Source organism: Micropterus salmoides, unplaced genomic scaffold, assembly GCF_014851395.1.
Source record: "Micropterus salmoides isolate LMB-PRFRI ecotype aquatic unplaced genomic scaffold, ASM1485139v1 Ms_hic_scaffold_9, whole genome shotgun sequence".
NCBI classification, from domain to species: Eukaryota; Metazoa; Chordata; class Actinopteri; order Centrarchiformes; family Centrarchidae; genus Micropterus; species Micropterus salmoides.
In genome coordinates, this window is record NW_024044681.1 from 3,781,856 (window position 1) to 3,794,026 (window position 12,171).

A 12,171-nucleotide genomic window follows, 5' to 3' on the forward strand; every position below is an offset into this window, starting at 1 on the left:
ACAGTGCTGCAGTCTGAACTGCTCTGAGATCAGCTCCACTGTCAGACACAAAGTCAAGTCCACCATCCTCCCTGTGTGTTCCTCTGGATGTGACAGAGTATCATCAGTGGATCTGGACTGCTCTGCTGCTGCTCTGTCCTTCTACACAGTCTCTGCAGACACACTGAGACTCCTCCACTCCTTCTGCTGCACACTCAGACACCTCCTCCACTTGGACCTCCACCTGGACCTGATTCTGTCTGTTTAATTCATTCAGATGTTCTGAACCCAAAGAGCCTCTGCAGATTAGTTCTGTTTCTGACAACAGAACTGCAGATTAACACTTATTTAAATCGACTTTTCTGCTTTGCTTTCTGTTGCAGCTCCACCTTGTGGATTGATGGAGATTTACAGTTAATTTCCACGTTATATTTCACATTTTTGTAGTTCATGTGAAAAAGCAGCAACCAGCCTGCATGCATAGAGTTCCCTCTCTGAAGTTCTGCTTATTACCACTAACACCAGACTTTTCTCTCAGTTTAACAGATAAGTTTGTAACACAGAAACAAGAAGATAAAACTGTAGAAAGTTTGGATTCAATGGAAGCTTCACTGAGTTCTACAAACTGAGACACCATTCTGACTCCAAACTTCAGTCCATTGTTATTAGTGCAAGATTGTATGTATGTATATGTTATCTTTTTAAAATACTCCTGTTTTCTAGGATATCCCAACAGATTATGTTGTTGCAGAAAACTCACTATGAACGCCCTCTTTTGTTTTCACCTCCTCGTTTGATCCGTTAATATAAAAATATTGATTAGTGGCTTTTAGTCTCTGAAATATCTCTGGATTTTAGTCAAAAGCCAGTGCTTTCTTAAGCCTTGGTGTCACACTGAACACCAGAACATTTTAGTAACTTGTTATATCAGATTTTTTTATTTTGACATGAAACTAATCAGAAAAAAATATAAAAGTACTAACTCTAAACCTTTTAGTGTGATTATTAGTGATTAAGACGATGTACATGTATATATTTGTTCTGTTTTCTCAGATTGTGACAGTTTGTATTGTTGCAGAAAAAACCCATAGATGTTGGTGGAAATGGCCCAGTTGTTGTACTTACTACTTACTGGGTTGAAGTATTCTGATGGAGAAAGAAGAGTTCTTTGAAACAGAAACAATCCAGAGTGTAAATGGTTGAATCAGTTTTAGGATCTTAAAGAAAAAAAGCTTAGAATAGACTTCCTGTCTGAGCTTTCCACATTTTATTTTGACTCCCAATAAGAAACCCTCTGCTGATACCTGCTCGAGTTTAATGCAGGCTTGTTTTCATCACAGCTTCACACTGAAACATCTTTTAGAACCAAACTGAAGCTTTTACTGCCTAAAAGGATCATCTGTCCTGCCAAAGGACAAACACTGTCTTGGGTTGCTGATATGAAAAACAGAATTTAAAAATACAGCAGGTAAACTTTCCTCTTTATTAAACAATGGCATTCATTCAAGACAGGCTGGCCTTTAATAAGAATTCAACTCACTCACTGTGTGTGTCAGTGGTGGAGAAATATTCAGATCCTTTCGTCACAAGCCAGCTCTAAGCCCGTGACAAAAAGCAGGTGAGACAACAGGTTTGCATGTGTGATGCCCACTAGAGTGTAATCACATTGGTGTTTGATTTTATGGTATAAGATCAGCTGAAGTTATATCTATATTTTATGTGCTGTAAAACAAGTAACATGATTGTGGAAATGTGAAAGATTGGCCTGCTGTAGCAGCCTCCCGGCAGTAGGTGGCAGTGTGAGACTGGTTTACCCTCAGGGACCATGACCAAGAGCGCATGCTCCGCTGTTTTCCCTCAATAACTGCGGAGATTTCAGCGAGGAAACACCACGTGTCTCTCTGTCTCACCCTTTTCCCTGTATTTCAGGTTAGTAACGTTAGAACATCACATAAATCACTGTAGGTTTTTAGTGAATGCTGAGAGATAAGTTGAGTTAAAGTATAAGAGTAAAATGAGCAGGTTTTGGAGATACGGTTTCACACGAGTCCCGCCGAGAGTAACGATAGCGGCGCGGTTTGCTCTGTTAATAGCATGTTAGCGTAAGATGCTCGTGTGGGCCACACGTCTCCACTGTTTTAGGTTAGGATATTATACTGGCTGGCTCAATAAACGATATGTAGCATGTTGGAATATTTTGGAAATGGTGTTATGTATTTACATGTTTTAGTGATGAATACTGTTATATTGTCAGCGAGTAGAGAGTCATATTTTGTGGCGTCAGGTTATCCAGTGTATGTTGCACTGTAGTAATAGCCAAAAGTATTTGGACAGACGAATATGGAAATGGTTGTGAAATATGTATAATTTTGTGTTTGGAGTTTTATTGCATGTTATGTTAAGAACATGAACAATGTGTCCGAGAAGACAAGGCATGTACGGTACTGAGAAATACTGAGAAATTGAAATAAAGATGATTCTGATAGTATAAAGGAAATGTAAATCAATAAATAACTGCGGAGATTTCAGCGAGGAAACACCACGTCTCTCTCTGTCTCACCCTTTTTCCTGTATTTCACCTGCTTATGGGTGCCGCTGGCCGGTACCCGTAACACATGCCAATGGTATGATTTATTATAAAAGTAAAAGAAGGGTCAAATGATCACCAATAATATGTGGTGTGGCAAAGTATGACTATCAGTTGTGTCAGCAGTGAATGGATGAGTAAAATGTATGTGTGTGTGTTGTCAGGATAAACTAAAAAGAAAGACACAAAACAAACCCAGTCAGACGCCGGCCTAGGAGGAGAGACAGCAAAAGACTGATCAGTCCTGGCTAAATAAGCTCTGAAGAGAGCTGCACAGATGATTGCCCAGCCCAGGCAGCCTCCTGCAGGAGAAGGAAGCAGGAAGAGGGAGGGGTCGTAACACAATCCAACATGAAAACAATAATCCAGGAACAGGAGACAGACAAAAAGCAAAACACAAAATCCACAATAAATCCTCCACAGGTACAGGAGACCTGCAGAGACGCTCGACCAAGAAGGAAAAAGACAAAGCAGACCGAGAACGAAGACGAGCCGACAAATGACAACGAACACAGCGAGAATATCTAAAGACAAGAGCGGTGATTAAGGAGACACAGGTGAAACCAAGTGAGGAGGAGCAAACAATCACACAAGCAGGAAAACACAAGTGAAGCCAACACAGACACAAGAGGAAGGGGAGAACAAAATAAAGCTGGAAATAACAATCATTCAACACAAAAGCCAAAACCAGGACAAGAAGTCTGGAAAAGAACATTTAGTTCATTTAGTTTAAAGCACTTTAGTTGGAACTGAAACAAAACAGATTCTTTCCATCATTTAATTTATTGTTCATGTTAAAGGAAGAAAAAGTCCTGACTTGTGAAGACAGCAGTTCTCTCAGTCCAGCTTTGGCAGCCCGCTGAGAGACAGAGAGATGAGATCCAAAAGATCTTTCAGTGCAACTTCTCACATCCTAAATCAGTGTGTGGACTCCTCATTTCCTCTTCTTATAATGTGGAGCATGAACATAAAGATCCAAAGAAAAAGTCCCCCCAGCCCTGAACTAAGCCATCAGCCAGCCAGAACATCCCAGCCTGGAACATTCAAACAGCTGGAAGCAGAACACAAAGAACACAGAGAGGAGGACAGAAAGAACACAAGGTGTGAGAATAAGAGACGTCAGGAGGAAAAAGAAAAGAAATATCAGAGGGAGATAATGGAAGAGGGATTCAGACTTTCAGAAAGAGGAAGGGAACAGGAGGGGAGACTGAGAGGGAGAAAGAATTAGAGGATTGGGAGAAGAGATTTGATACAAGAGCACCTGGGAGATGAGACACACAAACTCAGGTGATTTCCTGTAAGAGGGGAGGAGCAACACTGAGCAGGTGAGAACAGGCCCTCCCTGTTAAACCTGAAGCTGAAAGAGTTCAGGCTCCAGAACAGACTAGGTGGGGGGTGGCGCCAGACAGTAGAGAACCTTGTAGTCGAAATCTGTTGTCGGTAGACCGGACTGTGAATGGACAGAAGATGGCAGAGGGAAGTGACGGATCAGGAAGTGAATTAGGAATGGAAACAGGCGGCGGCAGAAATGGAAAATGGAACATGGAATAGCAAACGAAAACGGGAGAAAAAGAGTAAGCAAAATGAGAGTTCTCACTCAGAGGAAACTGATAATGAGCAACATCTAGCTTCAACAGAAGGTAGAAACGAAGAGTACAAAGTAATGATTAAAATGATTCAGGAGGGAGCCTCATTCGGCGAGTGGAACCTGGTTCATTTAACAAAAGCTATAAACAAGTTGGTTGGCAATGTGAAAAGTGCACGAGTAATGAGAAATGGAGCACTGATGGTTTTTTGCAGGGACACTGATCAGCAAAGGAAGGCTGTTCTGCTTAACAAAATTGAAGGTAAGCGAGTGCAAAGATCAACAATAATACAAAGAAGGTTCGAGGAGTCATTTCGGGAATACCCACAAATATGTCAGTAGAACAAGTCAAGGAAAATGTAGAAGGTGTCATGAGTTGTAGTTTTTGCCATTTGTTTCTGGTGTCCTTCTGTTTACCTGTTCTTCTTGTTTCCTTGTCCTTAGTGTTTCTGTCTTGTCTTTGTCGGGTCATTGTATGTTGTCACCCTGTGTAGCAGTGTGTTTCGTGTCATCAGCCTCACTCGTCGTCTCTCCCTGTTTCCCTGCCGTTATTGGATGTTGTATTTTGTATTTCTGTTGGACAGCCCTTGTTTTTGGACTCAGTCTATCAGCCACTCTGTTTGTAAGTGTGCTCGCTTTTTGTTATATTAAAACCACTGAACTATACCTGCTCCGCTCTGTGTCCTGCGTTTGGGTCCTCCAACCTGCTCCACCCTGCCTTCACCACAAACCCGTGACAGAAGGAGCACGGGTAGCCGAGGCAAAACGCTTGAAAACAACACGTAATGGTGAAAGATGTGACAGCTTGTCTGTTATGATTGTTTTTGATGAGGAAAGTCTACCATCTAAAGTATATATAGGCTATATGTGCTACGATGTCAAACATTATGTTCCCCCACCTCTGAGGTGCTTTAAGTGTCAAAAATATGGACATGTAGCAGCTGTATGTAAGGGCAAACAAAGGTGTGGAAGATGCGGTGGTGAACATGAGTACGGGAAATGCGTAAATGGAGCTAAGCTAAAATGCTGTAACTGTGGAGGAGAACACAGCTCGGCCTACAGGGGATGCGAGGCTAGTAAGAGCTGTAGAAATACAGAGAATTAAAACATCAGAAGGGATAACATACGCTGAAGCAACCAACAGAGTAGGTTGGCAACCAGACAGACCAAACAATAAACAAGCTAGTGCAGAATGTAAAAAGTCAAGAACATGTGAGGGATGTGACAAAATCAAGGAAGACACTATGATGGTGGGGAAAAAATGAGTTTGTTTTGTTTATGGTTGAAGTGGTAAATTGCTCTGTGCAAACAGAGAAGAAAACAGAAAAAATCTAAATAATAGTTAAAGCAGCAGAAAAGTACTTGGGAATCAAGGGGTTAGTGTGGGAGGAGGTTGAGGAATTAAGAATTAACAATTAAGTGGAGGAACAACAAGCTCACAAGCACTGTCATGGGGTGGTGGATCTTCATGATCCTAACTATACTGCAATGGAATGCAAGAAGTCTGATTGCTAATGGACAGGAATTTAAGCATTTTATCTTAAACCTCCAAGATAAACCCAATATTATATGCATACAGGAAACATGGCTAAAACCACAATGGGACTTTGTAGTTTAGGGTTACACAGCAATTAGGAATGATAGGGTGAATGGAAAAGGTGGTGGGGTAGCAACGTTTGTGCTAAATGGGACAAGGTTTAGTTTGATGAGTGTAGGAAAGCAATAGTAGTCGAAAGCTGGACAGGAAGAGATGAACTAACAATAATTAATTATTATAACCCTTGATGTCTATGAAGATTCTCAGTCATCCAGGTCATAGTTATCCAACGAAGGTTAAAATCAAGGGCAACTGGACTCCCTAAATGGACCCTAAATGGACCTTTGTGAAAACAGCCACAAGATCCAAGAAGAACAAAACTACAGGGGAGGAAAAGAAGGTCAAACGCAACAACATTGTGATTCCATACGTGTCTGGAGTATCAGAGAAACTCAGGAGGATTTTCAACAAACACAACATCCCTGTGTTTTTTAAACCCAAGAACACACTAAGACAGATGCTGGTCCACCCCAAAGACCGCACACCCAAACACAAGAAAAGCAATCTAGTGTATGCGGTCCAATGCAGTGAGGAATGCACAGACCTGTATATTGGGGAGACTAAACAACCACTACACAAACGCATGGCTCAACACAGAAGGGCCAACTCCTCAGGTCAAGACTCTGCAGTCTACTTACATCTGAAGGACAGAGGACACTCGTTTGAGGACCACCAGCTGCACATTTTAGACAGAGAAGATGGATGGTTTGAAAGAGGTGTCAAGGAAGCATCTACACCAGGGTGGAGAAGCCGTCATTGAACAGGGGAGGGGGTCTACGCCACCACTTATCCCCCACTTACAATGCTGTCCTTTCATCACTTCCCAGGAAACTCAACAAACGTAACCTATTGGCCTCAGGTGAAGATACCAACGATGGTCGTTCAGTCTTGGCCTCAGGTGAAGATACCGACGATGGTCGTTCAGTCTTGGCCTCAGGTGAAGATGCCAACGATGGTCGTTCAGTCTCGGCCACAGGTAGTCTTAACGACCGTAACGACTGTCACAGCAACAAGGAACACTAACGAACCAGCGGTATCGATGATCCTGGCCAACGACCCCACTGAGGTTAAATAGCTGAGTTTCCCTGCCAGTCAGTCAGAACTGAAGAAGTCCTTTGGATGAGGGACGAAACGTCTTCCAGTATCTTCAACCAAGTCCAGTTGCCCTTGATTTTAACCTTTGTTGGATATTATAACCCTTGCAATAGATTAAATATAGACACATTGAATACTGTGGGTGGGCAAACACGGGATAAAGTGGTCTGGTGCGGTGATTTTAATGCACATAGTACACTGTGGGGAAGTAAAAAGACAGATACTAATGGATTAATCATAGAGGAATTAATTGTGGATAAGGGATTAGTTTGCATGAATGATGGAAGTGGCACCAGATTTAACAGTGTTCAAAATACAGAAAGTGCAATTGACTTAACATTAGTATATCAGGGAGTAGCAGGCATTACCACATGGGAGGTGTTAAATACATCATCAGGAGGTAGTGATCACTACCCGATAATAGTTAAGATTGGAGTAGAGATACATCATGAGGAAAACTCAAGAATAAAAAGGTGGAAACTAGATGGAGCAGATTGGGACACATTTCAAAAATTATGTAAAAATAAGTGTGAGTTTAATCAGAGAAGATTTTTCAGATGGGGACCAATGTAATAAAAAGTTGGTGGGAGTCAGTATAAATGCAGCAGAGGAAACGATACCAGGGAGCAGAGTGAAAAAGAATGGACCATGGTGGGATGTAAATTGTAGCAAAGCTATTAAAAGAAGAAACAAGGCATTTAGGCAGTTAAAAAACATCATTCACTAGAGACATTAATTAATTACAAAAGATCACAGGCCATAGTCCGGAAGACTATAAGAGCAACAAAACGTGCATACTGGAGGGATTACTGCAATAAGATTGGAAGAGAGACATCACTGGCTGATAAATGGGGAATGGTTAGAAAAATAGTGCACTTTCTGTAGTTTTAAGATTATTTAACCAGATTTGGGAAACAGGCAAAATACCAATAGCATGGAAACAATCAATCATAGTACCAATAGTAAAACCTGGGAAAGATCCATCAGACCCCACAAGTTATAGACCAATAGCACTCACGTCACAGTTGGGGAAAACCATGGAACATTTGATAACAGACAGATTAACATTCTTTCTAGAAAGCAGAGATCTGTACTCACCACATCAAAGTGGGTTTCGGAAAGGGAGAAATACAATGGACTCTATTTATGTTTGGAATCTGAAATCAAAAAAGCTCAGACAAATGGAGAGATTGTGGCAGCTGTCTTTTTTGATATTGAAAAAGCATACAATATGTTATGGAAGGAAGGGTTACTTATCAAATTAAATAAATTAGGTGTAGGTGGTAGACTGTATGACTGTGTGTTGGACGTTTTATTTGGCAGGGCAATAGAGGTCAGGGTGGGCATAGAATATTCAAGAATCTATAAAGATGAAAATGGTGCTCCACAAGGCAGTGTGTGTAGTCCAGTACTATTTAACATCATGGTCAATGATATTTTTGAAAAAGTGGAAAGAAGTATTGGGAAGTCCTTGTATGCAGACGATGGGGCCCTATGGATAAGAGGACGGAATTTGAAATTTATTCAGAAAAAATTACAGGCAGCAATTGTGGAGGTGGACAGTGGGCAAATAACTGGGGTTTCAAGGTGTCGGGTGCAAAGACACAAATGATATGTTTTTCCAGGAGACATAAAGAAGTGTCCTTAAAATTATATGATCAAACCCTCGAACAAGTAAAAGTTATCAGACTGTTGGGAGTGTTGTTTGATGAAAAGTTGACCTGGAAACAGCACACTGATAAGGTCAAAGACAAATGCAAAAAAATCAATAACCTTTTAAGATGTCTTTCAGGAAGGGACTGGTGGGCCACTACAACATCACTGCTTAAAATATATCAGACCTTGATGAGATCTACACTAGATTATGGATGTATAGCATATATGTCAGCAGCAGAATGGCATCTTAAAAAACTAGATGTGGAACAGGCACAAGCGTTAAGGACATGCAGTGGAGCATTTAAGACCTCTCCAGTGGCTGCCATGCAAGTGGAATTGGGGGAACAGCCACTAAGCATAATTCTTGTTCTTCTTATCCTAACATACTGGGTTAATCTTCAGGGACACTGTAGCTCTCACCCTGCTAAAGCCAGCCTAGAAGAATGTTGGGAACACAATAAGAGCAGCTGTTTCAGTTTTGGATGGGTGGGAAATGCGAAAGCAGAAAGTCTTGGCCTGTGCAGTATAAAATATATCCCAGCAGTCCCATATTCAGATCTTCCTCCGTGGTTTTTTGTAAATCCATCCATTGACCTGCATATACAGCAAATAATCAAAAAGAAATCCAAGCAAGCACACACGGGAAGAAGAGCACAAAGTTACATAGAGCAGCACTATAGAGATAACCGCATGGTCTTTACTGATGGCTCTAAAGATCCAGAGACCGGACGGACAGGAGCTGCCATATACATCCCAGCATACAAAATAGGCATTAAAAAGAGATCATCTGTCAGTATATACAGTTGAGCTTATGGCCATTTTGATGGCATTACTGACTAGAAAGGCGCTATACAAGTACGGAGCATTTACATTTACATTACAGTGGATAGAAGAAAATAAGGAAAGCAAGGTGGTCATTGCATCAGATAGCTGGGCAGCTCTCACCAGTATTAAATCTGTTAAGTCCTGTAGGCTGGATCTGGTATTTAGTATTCATAGCTCTCTATGTAGATTATATCATAAGGGCTGGACTGTCTGCTTTGTTTGGGTTCCTGCCCATGTAGGGGTAGAAGGAAATGAAGACGCTGATATTCTGGCAAAACAAGCACTTAAATCAAAGTCAGTTGATATACAAGTTCTGCTAAGTAAATCTGAAGCTAAAACAATCATTAAAGAGAAAATGCAAAAAGTGTGGCAGGAATACTGGGAACTAAATGAAAGTGGAAGACATCTTTACAGTATACAGAATCATGTTGATCTGGGAAGAAAACTGGGTGGGTGCCAGAAGACAGAGACCGTCATAAGAATAGGACACACAGGGCTTAACCATTCACTTTAAAAAAATAGGTAAACACCCAACTGGACACTGTGTAAAATGTAATAGTATAGAGACCATTCAACATGTGCTGGTTGAGTGTAGAGACGAGGAGGAAAATAGCAGCAGTTGTAGAGAAAGCTGAGCTTAGGTTCACTGTCGAGAACCTCCTTGGGGATAAAGCATGAGGAATATCAAAGCATCTCATTAAATATCTGAAAGAAACGGGATTAATGGAAAGGATTTAGGTTTTCAAGTTTTTTGTTTGTTTGTTTTTTGTTCTATTTGTTTATTTGGTTTTTATGTTAGTCTGCACATAATCTGTTCCACACTCCAGTCCGGTAGGTGGCGGTAATGCTCCTAAATGCTGGCTGCCAACCGCCAATCAAATAAAACAAGAAGAAGAAGTTCAGACTCCATTTTGAGTGGACAGAGCAGGAGGAGGAAAACTGAAGGCTGAGGCAGAGTGAGTGTTAATCCAACATTTACATTCTTTTCCTGTCAGAGGCAGTTTTCTCCCTGTGGACTGTAGAGGAAAGAAATCAGAGTGAAGTCAGTGTGACTCAGGTGGCTGAATTAACAGCTGATAGTCTCAGATGTGTCGCAGTTGTGCCTTCAGGATCTCTGAGCTGCTAACCAGGAAATCCGTTCAGATCACAGATCACTTATCTACCTAATGCATATTTCTGTAGATATCTGCTTCTGAATGTAGTTTGTTCGTCGCTCTCGTGCACGTTGATTCACAGACTTCGGTAAAGTTGGAAATATATTCACAGATTCGAACTTCCGGGATTAATAACTCATAAACGCAGACGTGTTTAAAACACAAATCGTAGTTAAGTAACGTTAGACAACAAGCTACAAGTAAATGTTCACCTACGAGCGGCACAAATAACATTGGTGTCTACGTGCAGCCGCAGGGACCGTCTACAAAGTGCAACACCGAAAACACATTCTGCAGAAATATTCAGTAACTTCACTCAGATACAAGGTAGTGTTCCCAAAATCACCTTACACATTAGTGATATACTGCTGGCTATACTACTATAGCTAACGCTAGCCTGGCATTAGCCAAATGTTAAAAACAAGCTAAATAGAAAGCTGTCTGTCTGGAGCACAGACTGGTCTGTAGTCTAAACAAACCAGCCGCTCCTCCTTCTACCTGTAACGTTACCTGCAGCCAGCGAGAGAGGAGGAGGGACTGAAACAGGCTGATGTCATCACTACTTGTGATGTCTGATAAAGTTAATGAGTTACTTTGCTGTTGTAAACATTAATGTTGCTGCTTTAGAAACAACATTTAGCTGTATTTAAAATATTAAATAAATATTAAAAACAACCAGGCAGTTAATATGTACACTTCAATATATGTTTATGTTTATATGTTTTGCGATAAGCAAGTGTCATCTCAATATATAAGGTTATCGCATGCGCACATTTTAAATATGTTCCTCATAGCCTGCAGGCCTACCTCAGGCCCGCTGGGTCTGGTCTTACTAACCATCACTAAATAATAGTGAAGTATCAATAGTGGTATCGAAGAATCGGATCGTTAAGCAGTCTCAATAAGAGTATCAATAAAAATTAACGATCCTCATCCCTAGTAATATCGGTTCACACACAGGATCATCGCTGTAGTAAGAGATGCACTGATTACAGTTTATTCCAGTTACTGATTTTTTATTTTTTTTTAAAAGGTCTGACCTGTCGATTCTAATTTAGGCCGTGGTCTCAATGACATCGTCACCAACAGCTGTGTTCACTGTGTCTTTACCTGCTCCCTGCTTTAAATATCCACAGCGTCTTTTCCTGTGTGTTTCTCTGCAGGTGTAGTGAGCATTGCGTCGTCTTCTCTCGTGAATAACTTCCACACACCTGATACATGTGTGTGTATGTGTGTATATATGTGTGTATATATATATATACACACACACACACACATATGGCGCTTACCCCCTTGGGGAAAGCAAGCAGTAGACCAAACCACTGTGAGGCAAGGGAGGGGGAACTCAAAATGTTTCTAAACAACGCACTTTAATTGCTCTGTTTGCATTTGTATTGTTTTACCATTCACACTATCATTGTAAGTATATATTATTTGATGGTTTTTAAGAGGGGGGACACCCCTTAGATAGGGGGACCTGACCACGCCCCCCTCCTTCCCATGATTTGTACACAGAGATGAACAAAGGTGCTCTGTTCACTTTGTTCTTGCTGTTTGAGGGAGAAAAGTTTCACTGGCATTGAGAAGTGTGGTCTTTTTTGAGTAATTTGACTAAAAACTTTTCCTTGAATTAGGATTATTTCAGTAACTTAATTAAAAACGTAATGTGCCATAAAATAATTATTACAACATT

The 12,171-nt window shown here is 40.9% G+C and overlaps 1 protein-coding gene across 5 annotated transcripts in view; it reads left to right on the plus strand.

Moving 5' to 3' along the window:
• Nucleotides 1-10,194: 10,194 nt before the first annotated feature.
• LOC119896048 (NLR family CARD domain-containing protein 3-like) overlaps nucleotides 10,195-12,171 on the plus strand; it is a 67,165-nt gene continuing 65,188 nt past the window's right edge. For 4 of the 5 annotated variants that reach the window (XM_038709525.1, XM_038709527.1, XM_038709526.1 and 1 more), the window contains exon 1: nucleotides 10,196-10,280. The gene's annotated coding sequence lies outside the window, so the exon portion shown is untranslated. Of the gene's footprint in view, nucleotides 10,281-12,171 lie in introns of all 5 variants that reach the window. The other variant, XM_038709528.1, reaches the window with a different exon arrangement.